The 25189-nt window shown below is 39.5% G+C and overlaps 1 long non-coding RNA gene across 4 annotated transcripts; it reads right to left on the bottom strand.

The window, feature by feature from the left end:
• Positions 1-7498: 7498 nt before the first annotated feature.
• Positions 7499-16901, bottom strand: LOC310901403. Of its 4 annotated transcripts, none has more exons than XR_014585780.1 (5): positions 15420-16901; positions 14804-14866; positions 12436-12482; positions 11383-11470; positions 7499-10430 (listed from the first exon to the last, which is right to left on the bottom strand). It is a non-coding gene; the product is annotated as an uncharacterized lncRNA (long non-coding RNA). The 4 variants fall into 4 exon arrangements; XR_014585782.1 differs by having other exon boundaries at positions 15505-16901; XR_014585783.1 differs by having other exon boundaries at positions 15778-16901.
• Positions 16902-25189: the final 8288 nt, after the last annotated feature.

Raw genomic sequence — 25189 nt, 5'->3', positions numbered from 1 at the left:
ACACTAGAACTGCAGTCCTCCTAAGGTACTTAGTCTGGTAAGTCACAGCCTTTGGAAATTCATGATGGAAACCAATTGGTGGTAGCAGTGGCTACATAAGACATGAAAATTATTCTCATTCCCTCACGAGTACATTCCTTACAGACTCCGACAGAGATTTCTTAATAATCAGCACCCATGCTGGGGGATCTGCAGACATCATCGCAAACCCATAACCATCTGCAAGCAACAGGAAAAGATGCTTCCTGAATAGCTTTCCAGGTGAACCTCACATGGACGTGTTGTCTAAGAACGGCCTAATTTCTCAGTCTGCACATTGGCTGGGATGAATTTCCTGCCTACAAGCCTTCAGCCTGGCAGGACTAAAGCAGAGCCTGGCTGCAGGAGCTCCTTCTAGCACAGGGCTCCACTGCCACACTGCTCAGCCTGACCTTGCCTGCACCCAGGGCCTGTGCAGCACCTTAAAGTCATTTCTCCAAAACTTCAACTTGAGATGTACTCTGCTCTTGCTTAACTGTGGTAATACAGCGTGTATTTACTTCCATACTAAAAGAGAAAGCATGAAAGAGGGCCCACAGTAACTGGTCGGACTGCCGCTTACCCATGAAGGCCTTCTCCGAAAGCTGTTGACAGCAGGCCTGTTTCTTTTGAGTGCAGATATTTGACTGTAGGTAAAGGTGATATAGTAACTGCTACACTTGCATGATTCAGAGTGATCGTGTAGCTATCAGTACAGCACAGAACTAATTAGTGTTGGTAGGCTAGTTTCTAACAGAGTGGTTTGTTGCCGGAAGGCTGAAGGTATTCCCCTCCACTGTGCGGGAGGCTGAGCTATTTTATTTTTTTATCACAATTGACACCTCATGCAAGGATTTTCATGCTGGATAGTACAAGCTTCTCTCTTGAATGTCCAACGTGTAGATGTCAGATGGTGCATTTTGGCTATGAAAGGAAAAATTATACTTGATCCGAGCTACTGCCAGACATGCTTGGAATGGTTTTCCATACGAGACAATGGAAAATCTTGCAGCGTATGAGGCCAATAATCAAAAATGTGTGCAGAATCTGGATCAGTGCATACATTTTCTTAGCAGGGCTGAAGTATTTTTTGTCCATGATCAGCTTATGACTCTTTGGTACATGAGGCACTACTGATGCATTTCATGATTCCTCATAGTTTTCAAATTCATTCTTGTGCCTGAGTGGAAAAAGTACTGAAAAGACCAGAGAGAGATCAGGTCATAATTTGTTTTGCTTAGATTTGTTTCTCAGAGTTTCTGACAATAAATGAAGTGCAGGCTTGCATGAAGGTGGCCTGGGGTCAGTGGGATGGGGAGGGAGGAGATTCTTTCAGGAATACTAATAAATGTTACTGACTGGAACAATGAATCATTTGTAGGTTGTGTGGGCTCTATGAGGTTGAATTCATAGCTCTTTTATACAGGTGGCTGAACAGATTAGAAGCAAGATAACTCATTCCTTAGGAAGGTCAGAATAATCACAAAACTTAATCCTTTCACAGCAAAACATAAACGCATTTTTTCAGCCAAGCTTTCCTATACTGAAAGGAGGGCAAGTAACTATCCACATAGGATTAAGAATCTGGGGGAGTTACTAACATATCTAGAGTTTGGCATATGCTAAAAACCCTTTTTTGAATTAAAATAGAAAACAGAGTTGCCTTTGCAGTCAGTGGGATTAGGAGCATAAACCCAGTGTGAAAGAAAAGAGTCAGACCCACCAGGTTCTGCTCCAGAAGAGAGAGGAGACAAAAACAGGGCAATTCCAACTGAGGAGGGAATGGCTGTTGTGTGTGTCCTCCAGTGCAAGGTATCAGTAGGCATCAGAGTGAGACAACCGAAGATGCTGCCTCCCATAACTAAATTAAACTATGGATTAGATAGATTCCTGGAGTGGGAGAGGATAGATGGACAAAATTATGTTTTTTATGAAAGAGTTTGTAGAATTCATTTTTGGACCATGGCTCATTTGCTGGACACCGAAGTCACTTTAGCTGATTTATTTGTCTAACTGACTTCTTTTCTTGCGATAATAATTAACATAGTGTAACCAATTAGAAGACTTCAAATACATAATTTTGGAAACACAAGGATCTGTGCTGAAAATCTGAGATCCTGAGGATGAAGTAAAATATTTTGGGTCTTGGTGTAAACTGTTCTAACATTTGCCTACACTGCGTTCATGTGCACTGATGAACAGCAAAACTAAAAGGCATACAAACTGGTTCTTCTTTCCAATTAAAATAAGTTAAAGCAACTATACTTTGCAGAATCTTTTAGGTAAAAGATAATTTAGATCAAGAACACAAGTGGTATACTAGCTATTTTTAGCAGCATGAAATTTTTTGTAACCTTTGACTCAGAACCTCCTACTCAAAGCCTCCTTTCAAAAGCATGAAATACCTGAAGATCTGTCTATATTATTTAAACCAGCAATTAGTAGCAGATGTTACTGCAATTTATATTTAGACACCAAATTTCAATATCTTAAACAGAAAGAACACTCTTGAAGGACAGAAGGAATAATTTCCAAATGTAATTACAGCATATTGTTTTGATTCTCTCTCATTAATTTACCTGATTGCAAAGTAAAATTAAATGAAGTTATATTTAAATTTAAAATTGGACCTGTGAGTAATGTAACAACTTATTACTTTACTGTGTGAGAAAAATAGTTTTAGAGTATATTTCGCATTTCATTAGGCAACCCCCATTCTGCATAAAGCTGCTAGAAGACATGGAAAATATAAAAATGTTTTAATGTTAGGAGTTATTTTGTAATAGAACCCTCCAAAACATCAAATATTTTTAATATAAATCTCTGAACAAAAAAAATGCGCTTAAGAAAAAGCATGTGATGTAAGTAGTTGTCACTACATGCATTTGGTAGATAACACTGAAATGTTCTCTTGACTTGCCCTACGCAAGGAAGACTATATCCAGATCCCAACCCCAAGAAGAAAGCAAAGAGCAGTGGTCTAGTCCGTGTAAGCCTCAGGAACAATGGGGAATGCCTGATTCACTGGTAGATCTTTGGGGACACAGAGGATGTGTGATGTGCACTTTGGAGCTACCTCCAGACAAAATGCCTGCCAAAGAGGTAAGGAAGCTTGACTAAATAGCAGTCTAACTTGTCTGCTTGTTGGCTGGGAATAGAACCACTTCAAGCAAACAAAAGCATCAGTGTAAATGGTCCAATTCTTGGCAGTGTCAACAAAGAAGAGAAGATAAGAAGGCAGCCCTTCAGGGCTGTGTGGAAGCTAAATGCTAGAATACCGTATTTCACCTGAAAGTAAGCATTTGCAAAAGACTTTATTCTCCACTGCCACCAACAGCAGTACAGGGAATTCATAGCTTTAAATATATGTGTATATTTATGTTGGTGTTTCCATACATTAGAATATATGCTACAAAAATATTTAGATATCTGTATTTTCAATCAAATTCATATTTTGTGGATATGATTAGAGAATTCCCTCCTGGTAGGTCATCTATTCTTGTTCTGCAGATGCTACTATCCAAATCCAGACAAACAGACCAAAAAAATATTTTTTTTTCCTCCTCATCTGCCCTCAGCACGACATCTCAATATCGCTTTTAAACTTTAAGAACCCACCCCTGTTTTTCGGAACAAATTGTCTTTCATAATGCCAGCAAAATAAATGGCAACACATGTCTAAGTATATGAGACTGCTGTATACCTGTATATCTGTAAAAATGCTGACTACATGTGGTACTGTCCAATGTTTTAATGACCATGGTCTGAATAATAATAGCACATTTCACCATGATTCTAATACAAGTGCTAAAATCTGTTTCTTTAGTTGCATCTAAACTAATAGGCTAAATATTTTCATCAGTAATTCAAACAAAGCTTTCAGCAACTTGACAGGAAAAGCTTGAGAGCATTTAAGGAAATGTCTTGAGATAATTCCTGCAGACCTTTACCCTTGAGGCTTACCTGTCCCATTAAAGTGAATAGTATCACGTCACTAAGAGTTGACAGATTTAGCGTGGGCTCCTCCCACAAGAATTCACCACAGAGGAATTCCTTTATTTTTGTAGTTACCCTAAATTTACTTTAATGAAAGCAAACCATCAGTGCATAGACCTTTGATACCAACTCATTAAAGATCTAGATTATTTTAATGTTCAACCAAAACTTGTCTGTCCTTTAAAAAACACACAATATCCATTGCACATTTTACTTAATGCATTCTTCTATAATTTCTCCTATCATTTACTCATACTACAGGCTTTTTTGTCATCAGTAATGGGAGCATCTTTGGTTCACTAGTATGTTTCTCTAGTTACCTAGCAATACCTTCGGCCAGAAGGAAAAAGAAGCAACCAACTCGTTTGCTAAGGAAGATAGGGAAGTCTGAACGTACTGGTTCCCTCAGAAATGCTGAGGTGGTACACATCACCACCACTACCATTCTTACCGCTCTTCTATACTTTTTCATACCACCTTCTTCTTTCCACCACTAAATTCACTTAATCAGGAGAAAAATAAAAAAAAATAAAAATAATAAAAAAAAAAGGAGTTGGACCAGGATAAGAGGTAGAGCAGAGATACTGATAGAGCTACATCGTTCTTCTCTATGGAAGAGGTGCCCAGATTCCCTCCCTTTGTTGTTGTGGGAGGGTACTCAGAGTTACCGTAAATCACTAGAAAAGGTAAGCTGAGCAAAGTACAGGTCTGGAAACAAAGAAAATCCAACACCTCTAGTAAGCTGAAGGTATTTGTACAAGTGCAGTATCAGCTGAGGGACTAAACTGAAGAAATGACATCTGGGTGATAGAAGTGCCATGCATATTTAAGTTGATTTTGGTTTTCAGGTTCAATATTGTGGACAGGTTTCCCTATTACCTCTTAGAATAAAAGCTCCAGGCTGGTTTACTTTTAAAGATCACTCCACCCAAGGAAGTCCAGCTGCTTATACTGGGAACCCTCATAGCTGTATGTTATTTAGAACCTGAAAATTTGTTATAGATTTCATATATATATATATATATATATATATATTTTATTGTCTCCTTTGACAGACAGACCAAATTCTCTTTCAGGTAGCTGAAAGTAAAACTCTGTCTCCAGGCAATTACAGTCTTAAGTGTTCAGCTGATAGATATCTGTTTGCATTTGTCTGTCGCATGGGGACTTCTTTTATCAATATGTAGCAGATTTAATAACTAAAACTTGGTTCATGATTTATTCTTTTAAAAAATAAGACAAAGAATTTTATTAATCTCTTCTACACATTTATAGTTAGTTCTTTGACAATTTCTACTTCCCAGGTGGGCCCATACAAAGTTGTTTCCATTTCCAACATCAGTATAAATTTGTCCTCTCCTGCTCGAAAAACTGTGTGAATTTTCTTCCTTAACATTAATCTAAAATCTCTCATTTTCACTTTTCACATGACATAACAATTGTATTTTAGCATTGATCCTTTCCCATTTGTTCAGAATCTTGCATGCTTGCATAAGAATCCTCCTTTAATCTCCCTTTCCTTAGCTATAGAGGAAACTTTCTTCATAAATCATGTCTAGGTTACTAAAACATCTTGGGCAGCCCCCTGCTGCACCTTTTCAGTGTCTTCCCATAATGAAGTGGCTGAACCCGAGTGCTGTTTTCTAGAGACTGGTAGCATACCAGAATAATTTCTGCAGCTTTATATGCCACGCTGCCAGAGATATATTTCAGAAACTTGTTTGCTCTTTTTCATTTTTGTTATTGTTACCAGGAAATAGTGCTAATGGTTTACTCTATTATCTGCAGTCCCGTTTAGGTTCTTTTCTTAATATGAATTCCATGTTGTGTTCCTATTTAGACTGCAATCTTCATGCTTATTCTTTTAGTAATTGGCTACATTATTTCACATTATGCTGCACTGAATTTTATGAACCACTTATCTACCCAAAGGCCAATATGCTTGTGTTATAAATACTACCTTTCTGCTTATTCCAATCAATGCCGCTATCACCTGTGCTTAAATCCTTAATCTATTCCACTCTCAAAACACCTCAGAAGGGTGAGCAGCTGCAGTTAAAGGGAGTAGCTGATATGCAGTCATTTATTTATAAATAAATAAAAATAGAAAGAGAGAGAGAGAGAAAGAGAAAAGTCACAGAGAATAAAAGACGACAAAAAATAAAGCGCATCATCTGTGCAAGGCCAAGTTCTCAGGTTCTCCCAGTGGAGCCATTTAACCATCAAGGGAGTATATTGACTTCTGCAATGTATGTTACCACATTGCATGAAATCTCATCCTCCACCAACACCCACCACTGTCTTCTGTTCACTTAGTGTGTCCTTTAAAGGGTCCTTCTTCTTAGGACTTCAGCTTCTTCAAAGGGCTTCCCTAACAACTGGCCTTGGTCACTTTTTCCTTTTCTCTGTGTAATTTTATTTGTGATCAAAATTCATCACAAATAATCACAAATTCATTGCAATCTCTTTACATGGACTGCCATCCAAGTAGCATAGAAATCTTCTTTGTCTATTACACAACAAATCTTGTATTTTCTCTCTGACATTTCCTCACAAATGTTTAGCTATTATGTTACACTAAACATGACTAAAATCCTGCTGTTAGCCTCCTTCGTCCAATAGATGTAAACCTTCTACTCCTTTTCTTGACCTTTGTGGTGTTTTTTCTCTGTCACTCAAAGCAAGAAAGGGGAGCCTTAGATTTGCTAAAACCTTGCTGATTCTTTCTATACAAAAACTGAAACCGTATTTCTAATAGCATGCTAAAACTCATTCAGATTTTTAGCTTTCAGCAGGTATTTCAATATATTTTGTCTTGAAAGTGTGAGTCTTACCTCATTTATATCTACACAGTAAGTCTTCATGCTTTTTTCACTGACCCTTATCATCCCTTCACAGATCCCACTTCTTGGCAACATTAAATATAACTTACCTGCTCTCATTTTCATGCCATTCATAGCCTGTCTCTCACTGGAAATGACAACTCCTGCCTCCACTGGATGTTAGCAGAGTTTTGAGATAAGCCATTCCCTGCTGCCATCACCGCTTGGGATGTCTTTTCCCTAAGCATCCACAGAGCTATCCCATTATCCTTCAAAACCATTCTTACATTGTTCCTTGGCTTGACACCTATAAAGGACAAATGTTAGGCAGCTGGTGTGTTGATACCGTTTGCCTTCATGCTTATCAACTGTTTAGTAGTTTCTTTGCACTTCGCCATCTGTCCATCTCCATCTGTTGTCTCCTGCCTTACACTTTGGATGTAGGCTCTGGTAGTGATGACCGTCTTCTAAACATTTTTCCTTTTGTTAACAGAGCAGCAAGCACAGAGGGTTCTGGTCTATGACTGCTGTTTGCTAGGTACAGCGTAAAGCAAATTATTCGGTCAGCACGCTGGTGGATTATTTTCTCTACAAGGAGCAAGTATGCAACTGAGGGTGCTCGTGGACATCACATCTCAAAACTGTAGCTAACAGTCATTCCTTTCCCCTGTCACTTCTTATTTCTCTGTTAGCGTGCAAGAAGATGAAGGGGATAGAACATAGACAAAGCCTCCCAATGTTTTTCAGTTGGCTTACTCCTTTACTTCCTCTGCTTTCTAAAGAATCTCTAGGAAACCAAGCTCAGAAATTATTTCTTCAATTCCGTGTGAAAGAAATGGGGGAGAGGAATTTGAACCAAGCAAGAGCAATGACCTCGAAAATCATCCCTAAGAAAATATTCCTGATACTGATAAGGGATAGGCAGTTCTGGAAGACATGAAATGATTAGCACTAGCACAATGGTCAGAGCATCGTGATAAGAGATGTCCAGATATGAAAGGACAGGAAGAAGGGCAGTGAAGAAGCATGGTGTTCAGAATTAGAAGCATGGTTGTGAGAACCAGTGGTCTGTGCAGCACAGAAGGTAGTGGCCTCAGGTACACGGGCAAAAGACCAAAGTGAAGAAGGTCTAAGTAGGCCAGGAGTACGAAGGCAGCACTTCAAGTTATGACAGCATGGAAAGAAACATTTTCCTTCCTACACCTCTGAAATTCTTCAAGAACAGCATCACTGTTTTACAGTAAAAATCTTCCATATATCCTGAACATTTTATTCAAATTCATATCACAAACAAATATAATAATTAAAAAAAAAACACGCTTATGACTGAACACAGTTATACTTCTATTCATACAATGTAAAGACCCTGAGAAATAGCAAGTGTCTGCTTTGAGGTACCAGGCATTCTTTAATGCCTCTAAAAGAGGTCACAAGTTTACTTAGCTCCTCTGATAAACGGTTCAGTTCCCTGCAGAATGGGCCCTTCATTGCCTTCTTTTAAGCCTGTAGGTAGGAAAAAATCCTAAACAGAACACCAGATGTGATTCTAGCAAATCAGTTTTACCCTCCGATAACTTTAGACACTTCAGATAGTGTATTTGTTTTATTTATTTATTTTTAGACAAACAAGCAACAAAATGAAAAATAGTAACATCCTACCTTTTTAATGAAGTGTTTATCTAAGTTTGTCTTTTCAAATACTATTTATTTTCCCACAATTTATGAGCTTGTATGAAAAGTTAAAGAAGATTCAAGATGAATGTATTTTAAGCCAATACAGGAAATTCAGCTGAATGGTGTTTAGGAAAGATTTATGATATATCTCATATATTGATCACCACTGATAATTTAAATGCATTCTGTCTGGTGGCTTAGTATTTTAAAAGACAGATCAAAAGCTACCATTTAAAATGGCAGTTGCTGGAAGGCTTGGGGACAGTCCTCAGCCTGTATAAATCATCACAGTTCTGCCAATTTGAATGGATCTACCCTGATTTACGCTGCAGAGAACCTAGGGCTCTACTTTCACAGAATCCTTTAAAATGCATGCAGTAGATTGACCATGGCTTAATACTGCTAATCCAGCTGCCCTTGGTCTCTCTATTTTCTCTACTTAGACTTTGGAGATACTGTGTATGTAGGTAAGCAGCATTAAACTAAGAGTTCTTCAAAGAAATGGACAGTATTGATTGGCAGATGTTTTAATGCCATTCCTCTAAGCACTGTGCTCTGCTAGCAATCATTTCAGTCTAATGCACTAGCCCAAACTCAACACAGCAATCCTGACACTAGTGAAACTGTGGGGCTGTACAGCAGGAGGAGGCTGGCTATCTTCCTGTAAGCACTGGAGCTACTTTTCAGGAATCAAGGCCCACCTTTTTTTCCATCTGTTTCTCATGAGGTAGTTTACAAGAGGCAACATAGCAAATAAAAACTTCCAGAATTATTTCGTTTTGTGGAAATCACTGTGGAGAGAGATGTCAGATCTTGTTCACAATTTAGTACCAAAACTCATATCCATACAATGAAGAGCTGTCAGTTCCAGGCTATATTAAAAGCAGAATCCAATGTTTTTGTCTACTTTTTTTCCCCCCCCAACATTCTCCCTCTGATACCTTTATATATGAAAATAAAACATACGCAGTCTTGCAAAGTAGGGTCTCAGGGGCAGGGACTGCTGCTTCCTGTACTATCACCTAGCACAATGGGACTTTCCAGAGACTAAAATCATTCCTAAGGATTCCTGCTCTTTTAAGTCGGAGACCTTGGTGGAGGGCATTCAGAAATCTTCATCTCCTGCCCCCCATGTGATAACTTGTGATCCTTTTGTCTGAGATTAAAGCCCCTGAGAAACCAGGAGTACCAAAAGAACAAAACATATGCAAACACACACACTTCAAAATCATTCTGCTTTTCTGCAAGGACCTTTCTTGCCCCTGCTGATATCCGCAGGGTAGTGAGTATGGAAGAAGACCTGAGAGGTGTCTTACTTTTTGAGAATGTCCCAAGCACGCCTCTTTTCACCATGTGATGCAGAAGGTTTCCTGAGGAGCAACATATATGTGTAAAAAAAAAAAGTGCCCTCTGGGATGTGGGGGTGTGATCACAGCATCCTACTGCTTGCTTAGCTCCAAGTCCTGGAAAAGTTATGGTTTTCTTCTGGAGAAAAACGACCTATTGCATTAAGAATATCAGAGCTTGCTACTTGTCTCAGATCTTGATTAGGAAATCAGTGCTGCCCCCTCCCTTCTCCTTCCCAAATTACAGCAATTGTACCTGTGAACAGGTGCTATAAGAAACCAGCATCCATTAGTGTATTTTCTGGTTTCGTGATTAGCTGATACAAAACTGAGATGTAATCAAGTAACGATTCATTCGTTTGATTAGCCATTGAAATTATTCTGTGCCTAATCAGATGCCTGGCTAGTTTGTCAGCCTTCTTTGTGGAGTCTTTTTCTTTAATGGATGGTCCAAATCCACTCACAAGAGTGGATCTGATTTAAGCGTATGTGTGGGTGTCCTCTGACTCATCTTTGAGAGTCAAAACAGACAGATGAAAGAACAGCTTTGATGTGAGCTTATTACATTTCTCACCTAAAAAAAAAGAAAAAAAAGGAAAAAGAATTCCAGACTTCTACAACAGAACAAATCTAGAGACAGTAACAGAGAGAAATGATCTATTGAAACAAGTTGTCTGTGCAAACCTAGCTGTACAAGTTACAATATGCAACAAAACAGATCCAGACTAGAAATCCTTATCCTAAATCATTGCAGATTGCAGATAGACTTCTCAGCCATAGATACCAAGATTTTTGCATTCTCAAGTCTCATGTTGCTTAACTTTAGTAAGTTTTTCACGTGGGATGAAGGAAGAGATTCCTTAAGACTGAACAATAGTTAAAAAGGGCATTTCTTTCAGGTCCTTACTAGAACAGATGCTCTGACTATTAAAAGAAAGAGACAAGAAAGGCGGTACCACATGAAGTTTGTTTTGGAAAAAGACTGAGTTCCCCAGTTTGTAACTTCTCTAAGTCAGTGTACTATGGGTAGGTTCAAGAATCAATCAACAAGCTAGTCTTTGGTAAGAATTTATTCTCTGCGATTCCTAGAAGAGTAGATGGAAATGAATGACCGCTCCTGCTCCAGGATTCCTTCCCTTCCCAGCCTCCGTTCAGGAGGAGACTACTGCAGAGAGATTTAGTCATGCTAACACACTGTCTGCCTGATTTGGAGACCAAAGAGGTTATTCATTTTTGGTATCCAGAGCTAGTCAGGAATAAGGAATAAAGAATAAGCCCAGAGGACCAGCACCACTGTTGATCCAATCCAAATCAAGCCTACAGTAAAATCCATTTCCTCAGCTTAAAGCAAGAGATTTTCTGCCCAGGGCATCTGTCTACTTTATCTATGTGCTGTCTACTTTATCTGTCCCATGGGCAGGGACACCTCCCACCAGACCAGGCTGCTCAAAGCCCCATCCAACCTGGCCTTTAACACTTCCAGGGATGGGGTATCCAGAAGGTATGTTATAAGCCGCAGACATCACCTTGCATAGAAACATTGCTGACTGGTGACAAAAGTTTTTTTGCTCTTCTGATTGTTGATGTTTTCTCAACAATTGCTGCTACCTAAAGCTAAGAAAAAGCAAAATGCCACTACAGTATCTCAAATAATTTCTGAACTATTTTGGCTTTCAAATTCATAAATATATAAATGTTATAAATATAACAAATATGAATTCTAGATATTGGAATATACTGAATACCTCTGAATGCAAGAATATAAAAATATATAAGTATATAAAATATTCTTATGCAAGGATATAACGATATATAAGAATATAAAATTCAGCCTTTTGAAAAGAAACTCAGCTTAAAAATTAAACTTGAACACCATACGCGTTAAAGTCAAAATGCTGGAGGAAGAGTATATCAACTATTTCAGCAGTCACTCTGTTTATAAAGAGGAGTGGTTTTTCCAGCCTCTGGTAGTTAAACACGTTCTCCACCAGGTATAAAACTGTTATTACAACCTCAGGGTGGAAGGAAAGAATACAGGAGTACTCTCAGGCTAAGAAAGCCTGTCCATGGAAAATTTATAACTAGATCTGCTTTTAGAGTGTGATCTATTCAACTCCACTTCTTTCACTCAAGCAGCAGTTTGTTTTAAGAACAAGTCCTCACAAGAGGCAACTCTCCATTCCTCCTACGCCCCAACAAAATCCAGCTGACTTGAGTAGTATTTTAGAAAGGATTATATTGCTTGTGTTTTAAATTAAGCAGGATTCAGTGTTAAGATATTTTTTAAAAAAGGATGCATTATCCAAGATGGACAGAATAAAAGTTAGGTTTGGTGTAGTAGCTCTTTTACTATTTAATCAGTTTAACTTTGCAGGAAGTTAGCAATTAGCATTGCAAGAAGTTCTCAATGCCACAAGCCTCTCATTTGCACTTCACTCATTGTGGAAGGTTTCAGTCCTCCATGTTTAGAACAGGCCCATGCAAACACTGGCAGAAGGGACCTTCTGAAATAGATCTGAAGGAAAAGAAGCTTGGCAGAAACAGATAAGCAACAGGAATTTCCCACCATTATCACTTACCTCTCTTCGATTCTTCCATTTGTGTCAACTCATATGGCCACCTTTAACTGAGAAGAATAGGAAAAGAGTCAAGAGAGTCAAAAGAGTCAAGAGTATTTCCCCGGAATCAATCACTAATGCAATATGAAACAAGGGATCTTGGTTAGAATCCCAGTTAACGCTGTATATGAAGGCTGAGTTAGCTTTTTCACCTCCGCAAGCTAAATACCAACCACATTGATTCAGTAACTCTAAAATGAATGAATGAATGAATGATCTGTTACTGACATCAGTAGCCTCAGTCTTGACTTTAGAGACTGATTACATGATATTAGTTACTGAATTAGTAGTAACCATCCTCAAACACTGTTTAAGGAGTTCTTATATTGAGTCTGAGATCCAGAGTAGGTGATGCACTGTTAAATAAGAAGGTGGAGGCCTTCCGTGCTTTTCTAAAGGGAGCTAGAACTTCCTCTGCTGAAGCACAGGGTGAGCATTTAGGTATAACTATGAACACAATGGGAGGAAAAGAAGTACATGATTGCTGAATTAGGGTAGAATAAGATAACAGGTTCACAAAAGTCATGTCCAGCCCAGAGGAACAGTCTCTGGAAAGCAAGTGGAAACCTCAAGGTCATAAGGAAAAGCTATAGGTCACTTGCATGACCATGACATATTTCTGCAGAGGAAGGTGAAACATCTGAATGCAACATCTGCTTTAGAAATTCTTTGGCATGACTTGCCAAACCTGGGCTGCAGAGTTACTTCCTTTTTTGGACCCCTCTGCCTTCCATTTAAGCATGCCAGTTATCCTGGAGTGGAAAGCTCCCATGCAGTCAGACAATGCTGAGTCTTCCTCACTTCAGTGTCTTCCAGATGCCATTTGGGTACTGAGAACTATCCAACTGCCCACCCTCTACTAGATGATTATAAGGAGTGCAGAGACCTTATCCTGCTCCCTTATGCAAACTCTGATGCAGTGTCCATGAGGACAGGGGGAGTAAAAGTAATGATCAGATGTGATCATTTCTGAAGTCACTCGTAAGTCACTAATCACATGCAAAATAATCCAACACATTCAGTCATTTATTTCAACAGCCTACCTTCTAATGTCCCAAACTACTACAGGATTTCTTTACCTTGGAGGAGTGAGAGGAGGATAGCCCTTCAATCTTTATGGGGAAGATTATAAGCTATAGAGAAATACTAAATGAATAAAGAGACACAGAGAGAAAGGTAGCTGTCAAGATACTTAAAAAAAAAAAAAGGCAAAACAACAACAAACAGCAACAACAAAAACCTGAAATGAAGTCAGTGACATTTAAAAAGAAAACTAGAGAATCTACTCAGCTTGGCTTTGCAGACCAGCAGCTTGGAAATGACGGCTCGTGAGATGTTCCATAACATAAACAAATGTACCCTCTGGGCACCATATGTATTATTGATCCTCAAATATAAAGAGAGGACACACACAAAAAAAACTCATTAGAAAAAAAAAACTAAGGAAACCTCAATTTCGAGTGTTATAATAAATGCAATTGCAGATTTATGCTTGGGAGAAGTGCTTTGGATCTTCTGACACAGCACCTTCAGGACTGCTGCAGTTCAACACGATGTTGTAATTCACAGAGAACTCTCACCAGCTCCAGCTGATGTGGACACTAATTGGAAATTTCAGTGAACAATGGAAAGTATAGAAGTTTCTTTTATATAACTAAGAAGTTATTCTTCAACACACAAAATAGTGTCCTCAGAAAAAAAAATCTCCTGTAGAACAATTGTACAACGCAAAGACTTCAACAATCCTACTACCCTGCAAGGAAACTGCGTGGAATTCATGTGCAATGTTAAGCAGACATTACTGGTTTGAGGTCTGAAACAAAATGAATCTAACAGAGTAGCTACCAAAGCCCCTGCTGGCCTCCCAGTAATAAGCAAAAATAAGAAGACAGCAAAAAACATATGGAAGCAAATTCTGAAATTATTATTACAAGACTTGACCCAACACAAAATTCTGTATCTAGCTAACTTAATTCATTGAATTGTGACTACTCATAGGGTAGTGTGAGAATGTGGTTATGCATACCTTTTTTTTTAAAAAAAAAAAAAAAAACACCACCACCCCAAACAAACTCACACCTTGGACAATTCATTTCTAGCTTAGTATTGCTCTCAGAAAAGACTGGTTAGGTTAGAAAATCTGAAAAATTTTACTTTAGGCATGTAAACTCCATGTTTTATTCAATATTATCTTGTTTAACTCTTACACCAACTTCATCCTAAGTATTTGAGATAATTTAGAAATTAAAAAGCAAAATTTACAATTTTTACAACAAACTACAACATTTGTAATCAAGTGTTAGAATTTTTCACGAAATTCTTGTCTTACCTGGATATGCACTGCCCCTTTAAAACGTCTCTGCTGTAGAAATCTCCACCTAGGATCTAGGACCTATTATCAGAAACAAACAATTTTCTTTTTTATGCAAGTATTCTGTGGTTGTGGGGAACAGAGACTAAAAATAGCCTTCTACTCACAATTAATAGCATTCATGACTTTTCATTGTCTTTCCATTAATGATTTCAGAGGTACTCTAAATGGAGTTACATTTAAATTAAAAATTAAATGTACTTAACACGCATTATGTAAATTCATTATGATTGCTTAGTTACAGAATTGTTTATTTAAGAACCTTTTAAACAATATTGTTACAATAGGCTATCAAGTTGCAAATGCTAAAGCTATGAATAATTATTGTCAAACTGCACAGCGAATTACCAGTTATTACACGTCTTACACCATAGAGACATTGGTTCTGGAAATGGTGCCAGAATAGACACTAACCAGAAAACTGATGAGATTTCAGAAAACAGAGTAATAAACAAGGTAACCAAACAGATATTTTAAATAATTGTATGGATTAAGTCCAATTTTTCAAACATGAATACAACTACAATTAGAGCTTTGCATTCACATTTGGGAACCTAATTAGAAGTCAACTGACCTGAATAGATACCAGCAACGTACCGGTAGGAAATGATATTTTCCAGTATTATCAAAACCCTGTCCTGCTCTGCTTATAAGCTTACCATTAACATTCCCCTTTTGCAGAGTCTGAAAGCCTGCCTAAAGGTTCTTTTTCAACATCTCCTAGTGAACTTTGCTGCCTCTTTATGGAACCTGATAATGTTTGCCATTTTGTTTTTCAAAGCTTCCTTTCTTTATAAGTTCTTAGATTGAAGACAGTTGCTGCTTCTAGAAATTTTCGTCTTGTATTTTCTACACTGACAACACACTGACTGGGCTCTAGCAATCAGCTGTATTATTAAATGATTACTTATGTATGAGGTCATGATAATTACCATTTCTAATGCCTTGCATACCCTAATACCTTCAGGCTGGTAATCTTTAGCATGTCTTCTTCCAGCAAATGTTAAGAAGCTTATGCTTGAGAGTTTCAAACAACTTGGAGTACAAGACACAATCCTGTTGCATTTTCAGCTTCACTTTAAACCCGTGTGCCTTTTCAGCTTCAGTTCTCACATGTTATCGTTCTTTCATATATATCCAGTCTTTATAGTGAGTCCGCAGGGTTCCATCAATTCTCAGACACCGTCTTTCCATACTGAGTAATTCACTTGTTTAAATTCCAAAAAGACCCTACCAACCTACCATTTCCATTCTCCCAGCCCTATTTGTTTATTCGTCTCAGCAAGATCAACTGAAAAGCACGAGCATCCTCTTCTGAAGCCAGATACACTTTCCTGCAGCTTGTAAGAGCTGTAAGAGTACCCAGGAGGCATATTGAATAGATTAATGCTCTTTGAATACATATACAGATTTCTGCTCCCCTTTTTGAGCAGCAAGAGAATTGCTACTACTTCACTTGTCTTTCCTTGTTATAGGCACATTTGATTTGTCTAGATTACTTATCGGCATTATATTAAGTAATGACACTTCATATACCTCCATACATATGATTTTAACTAATATTGCTCACTTTTTTCACTTATTCTCTTTAGTTCCACATCATTCTTAGCCTTATAGTCTCCTAGAACAGTTCTTTTTAGCTTATTATCAAAACCTAATGGTTCCAGTCTACCTGCCACAAAACCTCCTTCAGCCTAAAACCAAATCTGGACCCTTTTGCAGGTTTCCAGCTCACTTCAGTAACTTGCCATTCTAAACCAGGGGTTTTCAGCATTCATTCACCCTTCTCAGTCCTGAAAATCACACTGAGCTATGCAAGCAGGTCATTCACAGAAGCATTGCTTCCAGCCCAACAACCAAGAAAAATACACTTTCCTTCAGGGAGACCTTTTTACTCTGAAATTATATCAATTCCTGAAGGCACCTAAATATCAAGGCAAACAGATAAGGGTCAGGAAGCTTTGCACATGCTTCCTGCCACAAGCACAACACCTCCAACACACCCTCCCCTCCCCAACACCACTACCAGCAGCTGTGATTACAGGGAAGTTGACAGCAAGCTTTTTTTTTTTTTTTTTTTTTTTTTTTTTTTTTGGGCCATGCAGACAGCGTTTTTAAGCAAAGAGTTTGTAACTGTGGATTGCAACACGTGTTTTTGCAGTGATTGCCCAGCCATGGCCTCATGCTGCGTTTGACCTGCTGCATTTGCACCTGATTACAGCCGAGCAATGCCCCTGGCACTTGCAGCCTGCCAGGAGAAGCCCCTGGGCAAGGCAAGGCAAGGCAAGCTGTGCCCGTGCAGGTAAGGACAGCAGCTGCTCCTTCTGCTGGTATGTGCCGCATCTCCACCAGGAGGCTCTGCTGACACAGCTATGGAGGAAGAGGCTTTGTGCCATGCAAACAGCAATCCGTGCCTTTATTCGTGATAAATTAGCACCAGCTCGGTGTCCTCCCTCATTATGCACCAGGACGAGGCCGCTCTGTATCATGCGTAGGCACATGGGTCTACTTCTGCCCAACTGATACGTGTCAGAGTTTGTTAACTTTCACGGCAGCTTCATACACTGTCAGGAAAGAGAGATGACATCTGATCTAGCCCGAAGCCTGCCAGTAGAGAGTTGACTGGTCAACATTTTCTTTAAGGAATTTGTAAGAGCAGAGCAAGTTCACACTGGAGCAGGTAATGGTCTGAAGCTCCACCGATTTTTTCGTCAGACTGCAGCTTCAGCAGTATCAACAGGGTTTTGAGCAAACAAATTTGCTCATTGCATACTTACATGCTAATAAGGAAGCATATCTATCACACCTTAACCTCTTTTTTTTTTTTTTGCCATAAGAAATTTTAGATGAGTCGGCTTCCTGTGCATCTCTGCTGGCACAAAGAAAGTGTCAAAGAATAAACAGGCGAGAAAGTATGTCCTGGGACCAACAAATTCAAGATGATGTGGATCTGCACCCTTACTTTTTCTCTGTAACCAATTAAAAGAAGTTTCTAATCTCCCCCACCCCATTCCTTCCTTCACCTTCTGTTGTTACAGCTGTGTAGGTTCAGTGCTCAGAAGGAAATTAGAGAGGACAAGCAGCCTATGTACGCCCTAAACCAGTTTTGCCTCCAAAGAATGCATTTTCCATAAGTATTAGTTCAAAATGCTTTGCAAATACAAATAGATCATGGTGTTAACAAGTACAAGGCTTTGATAACTGCATTTCTCACCTCCAATTTCCAATCTAAACTTGGAAAACCTAGCATGACAGTGTAGAATATTTTCAATGCTCAAGATTCACGGTCAGCAAACGTTACATCCAAATATTTTTTTTATTGCCCCAAAGACTATCAGCATTTCCTATACTCTTCAGCCTCAGTCTTCCTCAGCAAAAGATTAGCCTTATCTGACTAAGTTTTGTAAAATTGTTAGCATTTCAGTCTTACTTCAGATTTCTCTAGAAGCCTGCCTCTACTTCTATTAAATCTCAGTATTAAAAACTCATTTACTTCAGCGGGATTAAGTACAAATCTATCCTCCACAATTGTAATCCCTTTATTTGCAGTGTCATAAGAAAAGTGGGTTGTGTGATCAAACAGTTACTATTCTTAAATGAAAACAAACAAACAAACCAACCCAAGACAGTGTTTTTTGTCAGCCTACCATCATTGTCTGTTCAGGTTCAGGCCCACAGCCAGAAGAGGCTCTTCAGCTGTTCTGAAACAGAAAGTGGGAGTTTTTCCCTGTAAAAGAGCTTTAGCACCGAAGCTATACACATGTACTTCGCCCTTTCAGGGCAGCTGGGAGCATGTCCTCACATGAAGTATGGGCTTGTTCAGTTCTCTCCTCTCAGTCAGGTCTCAGCACCACGTTTTCACATCTACGAGGTCCAGCACCTTCCTCCCAAGGAGGGAAGTATGTATTAGCTGACTGGCAAGAGTTTACCCCCTCAAGGGCCAAAGTGCCTATGCAAACTAACAACAATCTGCTGACAGAAGGGCCGGAGATGGCGCTGAGAGCCTTGGACGCTTTGTTCCTCCAGGTTTTGGTCCCTCCCTTTTTGCTGAAGGTGTCCGTGGGGTTATGTTGCAGACCCAGACACCTGAATAGGCCAGTCTGACAACTCGCCCACAGGAGGGCTGCTACCCTCCTCCTCCCCCTTCCTCTGCCTCTCACTTGCTCTCCAGCCACTGAACTCATGGTGGTTCAGCAGAAACACTGGTAATTTCCTTCCTGGTATATGTCAGGTCTGTTCACAAAGGCTGGTGGAAGGAAGAAACCAATGAAGAAACCAAGAGGCAGGGGTAGGAGCTGGACTTCCCCTCTGAGATCAGCAGGCTCTCAAAGCTGCAGCATCACTCAGCAGGTCATGTCCATGCTCCTGAACTGCCTCAATGCCATGTCTAGATACAAGTTACAACTTAAAGGCAACACAGAGAAAAATGAATAAATAAATCAGCCTTGGTACTGAGGCCAGTTTTTCTGCTGCCAGCCAGAGCTGTAGACTCCACCAGATGGGCAGAGTGAGCAACCGAAGGAAAAAGTGGCAACATATTTTGAAACGCCATGAGTAGATGAGCTTGAACTGATTTCATCATGCTGCCAGGACACTCAGAGCACTCTTCTGGTCTTACTTCACGAAGAGCACAACAAATTGCACTACTGAATCTGTCAGCTGAAACCAACCACATCAATCACATCTCCATAAAACCACCCAAGGAATGAAAACAATGCATTTCTATGGGGATGGCACCTAAAGCTTCAGTTGGACCCATTTCACTATGTCAGCACTGTTCTGTGCTGAAGTCACTGTGAACACACGGGTCTCTGGATTTGTAAGCAGAGAGGACCCCACACTGGTGATGTTTGCGCAGTTTACAGCCTCCTTGTCTTATCGTAACCCAAAATTGGTGCCAAGCTCCTACTAACACATCAGCCTACAGACACCTTGAGCTGTGACTTCTTCTGGAGGTGTCCCTGCCAAGCTGCCCCTGCATGGGACTGCAAATCAACCATCCCAGTGCAATGCTGTAATTCCACACATAATTTTGGGTATTGTAGGCTGATGCAGTCTCTGTATTCTCCAAATTTTTAGCTTCCCATTTTTGCTTTGCATTGCCATCTCTCTTGGGGGGCACTTCACTTGTGTGAAGCAGAGGAGGGACTGAAACAAACCTTTTAAATTTGGCTGCAGAGGATCTGTTTTTTGACACACAACTGCACAGATGCTTATGCTGTCACTGTTTTTTCCCTGAAAGAAGCTGACAGAACTACTCAGCAAATATCCCTGGTCATGTATTAACAGCCTGCAGGTTACTTGCAACCTGGAGTCTCATTTCTGTGATAAAAAATAAGGCAGTTCATACATGAGAACTTTTACTAGGTTACTTCAGAATCTTGTTTGGGAATTTAAAAACAAGGAGCCCAGTTTAAGTTTCAAAGAAATGAGGCTAATTTTTTTTGCTTTGGCATTCCTTACTGAAGGTTTCCCCATGCCTCTCCAGCTCGCAGTTGTATTACAAGTTATTTTTAAACTAAAGAGTCACACTCCTAAATAGTCAGATGAAAAACTGTCTTTCAATATTCAAAAAGGCTAAATATTCATTCATTTTAAATAAAAAAGGGAATTTTAGGTATTTATAATCCCTATAGGTATTTATAATCCTTGATGTTAACATGCAACTCTACACAATATGTAATTTTGTAATTCTGTGACTATATTTTCATATTTATGCAAATGAGCTCTTCAGTGTACTGCAGCTGTTTCCTCAACCACATAAAGTGTTTGCTTGTTGCAGGAAAACACACATAATTACATTAGGTTGGCTGCCAAGAAATAATAGTCCTAGAAGTAAAACCTATCGATCAGACAACTGGTACATCACTCTGTGTGTCGCAGCACAGCTGCTGTTGCTAGAAGCTGTGGGATCATTCCTTTGTAAACTTCCCAGCTTTCAATAGATTCGTGCCATGTTTCTTTCCCTCCTTAGAGCAGGATAGCTTAATGTTGTAAAATCAGCACCCTTCATTTTTTTTCCTGAATAACGGGAACTGCTTTTAAAAATGCAAATTTTATAACTTTCTCTCTGAAAAATAAAAGTCTTTCAGGTGCACACATGCACATCCATATGTAAATAAGCACACTTTGCAGTATCAATTGGTTTTTTGCTGGAGGCAGTTATGCAGCAGAGAGTCTCCATGTTCAATTTTGGACTCTGGAAATCACCATAGAAATTTAAGTGTAGAGACAGACAGGTTTCAGACATTGCAAGCTTGGCTGTTAGTCTGAGGAGAGAAGCTGATCTGTCTTCTCTGGGTCCATCTTGCACAGTCAGCCACCAAAAATTTCAGACACCAGCAGCGCAATAGAATATGCAGCCAGGTGAACGGATCTACCTGCTTCTTGCTGAAAACCATGCTCCACAGTGATAGCTTATGCATGAGTTAAATGTGGTTTCTTAAACTGTGAGTGTTGATATGTTTGAAGCTCTACTGTATTATTTCAATCTCCTCTTAATGCCAGCAGGTTAAAACAAAGCAGAGCCAGATAACAATTTACACTAGTCACTTTGTGTCACTAGAACAACTCTGGAGTGGAGTGACAAGCAAAAACTTTGTGGTTTTGCCAACTGTGAGATCGTGATGTTGATGTTTTTGGCAAGGACAAGCAGAGACTACAAATCAAAGATGAGAGAGAAGATAACAACCCATTAACAACTACAGCTCTGTGTCATCTGGAAAGCTTTGAGACACGCTTCTAGGGGTTCCACATCAGCAGCCCTCTTCTCTCTCATACAAAATGTCCAGGCGAGCTTGTAAGGATCAGCAGAAAAAGAGAATAAATTCATTACTGCTACCATCAACCTTACCTTTTATGTACATATGTTTCGGTGACCTGCACTGCAGCCTCTAACTTGCTCTTTTATGTACTTTGAATGTTTTTTTTTTTTTTTTTATCTGCTAGACTATCTTATGATCTTTGAATTAAGGAAAGTAAAATGTTCTTGGAGAAACAAAACTCTCAGCTGTAAATTATTTGCCTGCACTTGCAACACAATAACCTTGCTAACCTCCTGCTGGTTTCTGCTTTGGTGTGACCATGAAGGCTCTGGGTGTCAATGCCTTTGGCCAGTATCCCAAAGTGATGGCCAAACTGTAACATAGCATGGTAAAGAGTGAATACACAAACCCCTTTATGTTTCTCTAGGTCATTTAGAATGCCTCACTGCCACTGTGAGGTCTAAACTTTATCCACTGCTTCATAGAAATGCATGATATCTTTATTATCCCACCAATTTTTAAAATAAAACAATAATTTAATAATAATAATAATAATAATAATAAAAAGAAAACCAAGTAATATGCAAGTATCTTTAAAAAAAATAACAAAAACCACTAGATCTGACTCTGTGGACTTACACGGCCAAGTTTTAGCAGCTGCAGTGACCCATTCTCATGTTAATTTTGGTATGTTACAGATTGAACATGAGTTTGTTTAGTTTTATACGTTGAAATGAAAAACTTTGTCAACAACAGCATCTCTTTAGTAAAAATACAATCTATTTGTAAGCCCATTGCTGAATTTCTTCTTACAGGAAAGCTCACAAAGGAAGAGCAATGAAGAGCAACACTTGTTACAGCAAAGTACATTTTGCCTTCTATTTTCAATTACTATACCTCAAAACCTGTCTTCCCTGCCCCTCTCCAAAAAAATGAAGATTCCTCCTCTTTTTTTTTTTCTCACAGCCTTGGACTTCCCCTTTCATCACAGCCCACAAAGCTCTCAGGCTGAATCATCAACCCAGTCACGGGAAGTCGGATGCACCTCACAATGGAGAACAGCTGAGATACAGTGAAAAGAGACACGTTTTGCACCAGCTGAATATGTTGCCTTATCAGCACTCCTCACCCCTGCCAGCCTGAAAATGAAAGATCGAACTTGAATTGGTGATTCATTTCAGTACAGCTGAGCCACCGGCTCTCTTCCCACATTGTATTCGCGTTTCCTCTGCGGGCTCTGTTGTCAAAGCTCTGCCACCCACTCACGAGCACGGGCTGCAGGCGCCTGGCTTGGATGCGTACAGCAGCGTGCAGCCCGTGGAGCAAACTCAGCCGGCTCGGATCTGCTGAGTGATCTGTGCTGCCCGACAGCCAGCGGATAGCTTTGGCAATCAGCAAGTCAAAGCCTGCACAGCTCTGCTGAGATGCTCACAGGCGCACCGCGACGAAACGCACCAAGCTGAGACTTGCTGTGGTTGCTCTGGTCACAAAGGGCCTTGGCCCATGCTCTGCCCCGTTTCAGTACGGCTCCTGCCATCAGAACACATTCAGCTTTAATTAACTGCAATTGTCTGCATCGAAGTAGCTAGAAGCACAACCTTCCAGGAATTGCTGTTTCCACTGAAAAACAAGTCAGAAATCACCCAAAAAAAAAAAATAGAGTAGTTCAGATTACTATAAAAAGGTAACTGCACAGGCACTATTTTCATCTTTTAAAGAGAATCTGATATACAAGTTTAACATGAACACTGGGGTTGTGGAAAAAAGCTTGACATGGGGTGCAGAGGATCAGCTGAATTGATCCTAAGGATTTCACAACCCCAGAGAGACGTCCCACGGCGTGCTGTAAACGAACTCCCACTCAACCACTGTACAGGAGGAAACAAAACACTCATTTACAACCCTGCATGACATCTGCAGGTAAAACCAGTCTCAGTGAGGACTCTCTGAACCAAAAGCAGATGAGTTACAGAAGATCTTTTAGAAGCTCTTATGCAAGAGCGTTGCCAGCTGAAGCCACCCAGTGCAGGCAAGGCCTAAGGCAATGGCAGTAACACAGAGAGAAGTGGTAGCACAAACCAGTCCCTAAGCAATTGGTCATTATCAGTAGTCTTTGCCTATTTCAGAATACACAGACTGAGGAGAAGTTGGTAATTAATATTCTCTAATTATGACAAATCATGACTACTGTCATCTGAGTAAAGCTACAGATCTACTAACTTGACACTTAAACAACAGCAACACATTCCTTTGATGGAGTCTGGACTGGATGTGTCCTATCAAGCTTAGTAAACGTATACATTACTTTAAATAGGAGATCAATTTTCTTTAGAGTAATCAGAATAAAAAAGCCAGCTACGGTGTGCTGAGAACTGGTATATCTCCTATATGCAATGGGAAACCATGAGCTCTCAGCAGCTTCCAGAATCCAGCCTAAAATACAGCGAGCACAGAATCTATACCTGAAACAAAAGCTCAGACAAGGCAAAAGAATTAAAGCAAGGGGAGGTATGTTGTAATCATCAGCTTTACCCCAAGGACCTTCTTGTTACCTCTTTATTCCTGTTCCAGTTCCTAATGTGGAAATTTCATCAACCTCACTGGAAATTAACTTGAGTCTTGAGTCAAAGTAGTTCACTTCTCACTGCATAATAAATCCATTCCAAATAAAAGCTAAGCACATGCCAAATTATTTCTGCATGTGGAACCTGTCCCCAAACCAGCCCCAAACAGCTTATCAATATGCAGTCACTGCACCTGAAAGTTTTTCACTTTTGACTTCAGGCACCTTTTGCTAGTAAGAGAACCGTCCCTTCAAAAACAAAGTTATATAACAAGAAGACAGATGATCGCTAATAGAGAAAGATGTGTTAATCCAACACATACCCACATAAATAAGAAAGAGGAAGTAAGAGCCCAAATATATCAATTTTACTTTCAAGGACTTACTGAAAACCATAAATTAAAGCAGCTTATTTTCTTGGAGATGATTTTTGGTACAGCGATATCTGACATCGATGTAAGGCCAACAAAACTTCCTCGGTATGCAATGGAGGGCCTAAAGTGCTGTACTAATGACATGTCTGGCAGTAAGTAAACTCCTCTGCATTTGTGAGCAGCCTGTTAATCACTGTGTAAAATGTAAAGGGCACAGATCAATCAGCAAGCTCAAATAACACATGAAAAAAAAAAAAGGAAAAAATCAAATAAAAAAAATAAAAAAATAAAAAAAAGATGGAAGGAGTCTCTATGACTATAGCATCAATGGCAGAACGATCTGATCCCTCTGCATGTGGTAGAATAAAATCTGCACAGGAGCCAAATCCCTTCTCTAAACTCTCGTCTATCTTGAAGCCCCGAATACTAACCAATGTTAATGTAAATTTTGTCAGGCGCCCGACCATTATTTAAAAAAAGAAACATTTCTCTAAGAAGCACCTTCCGCAGGTCTCCCAGCACAGTTTGTGCTGTCTGACTATTGTTAGACTGCACACTCCTTGGGCCAGGAAGTGTCACTCTTACCGCCTCTTACACTGCTAAGCACATTATTACAGCTTAGCATCCATAACTATGAGAAGCA

Source organism: Anser anser (assembly GCF_964211835.1).
Source record: "Anser anser genome assembly, chromosome: 6".
Classification (NCBI taxonomy): Eukaryota; Metazoa; Chordata; class Aves; order Anseriformes; family Anatidae; genus Anser; species Anser anser.
The sequence above is the reverse complement of the archived record's forward strand: the minus strand, read 5'-3'. Positions and strand labels throughout refer to the sequence as shown.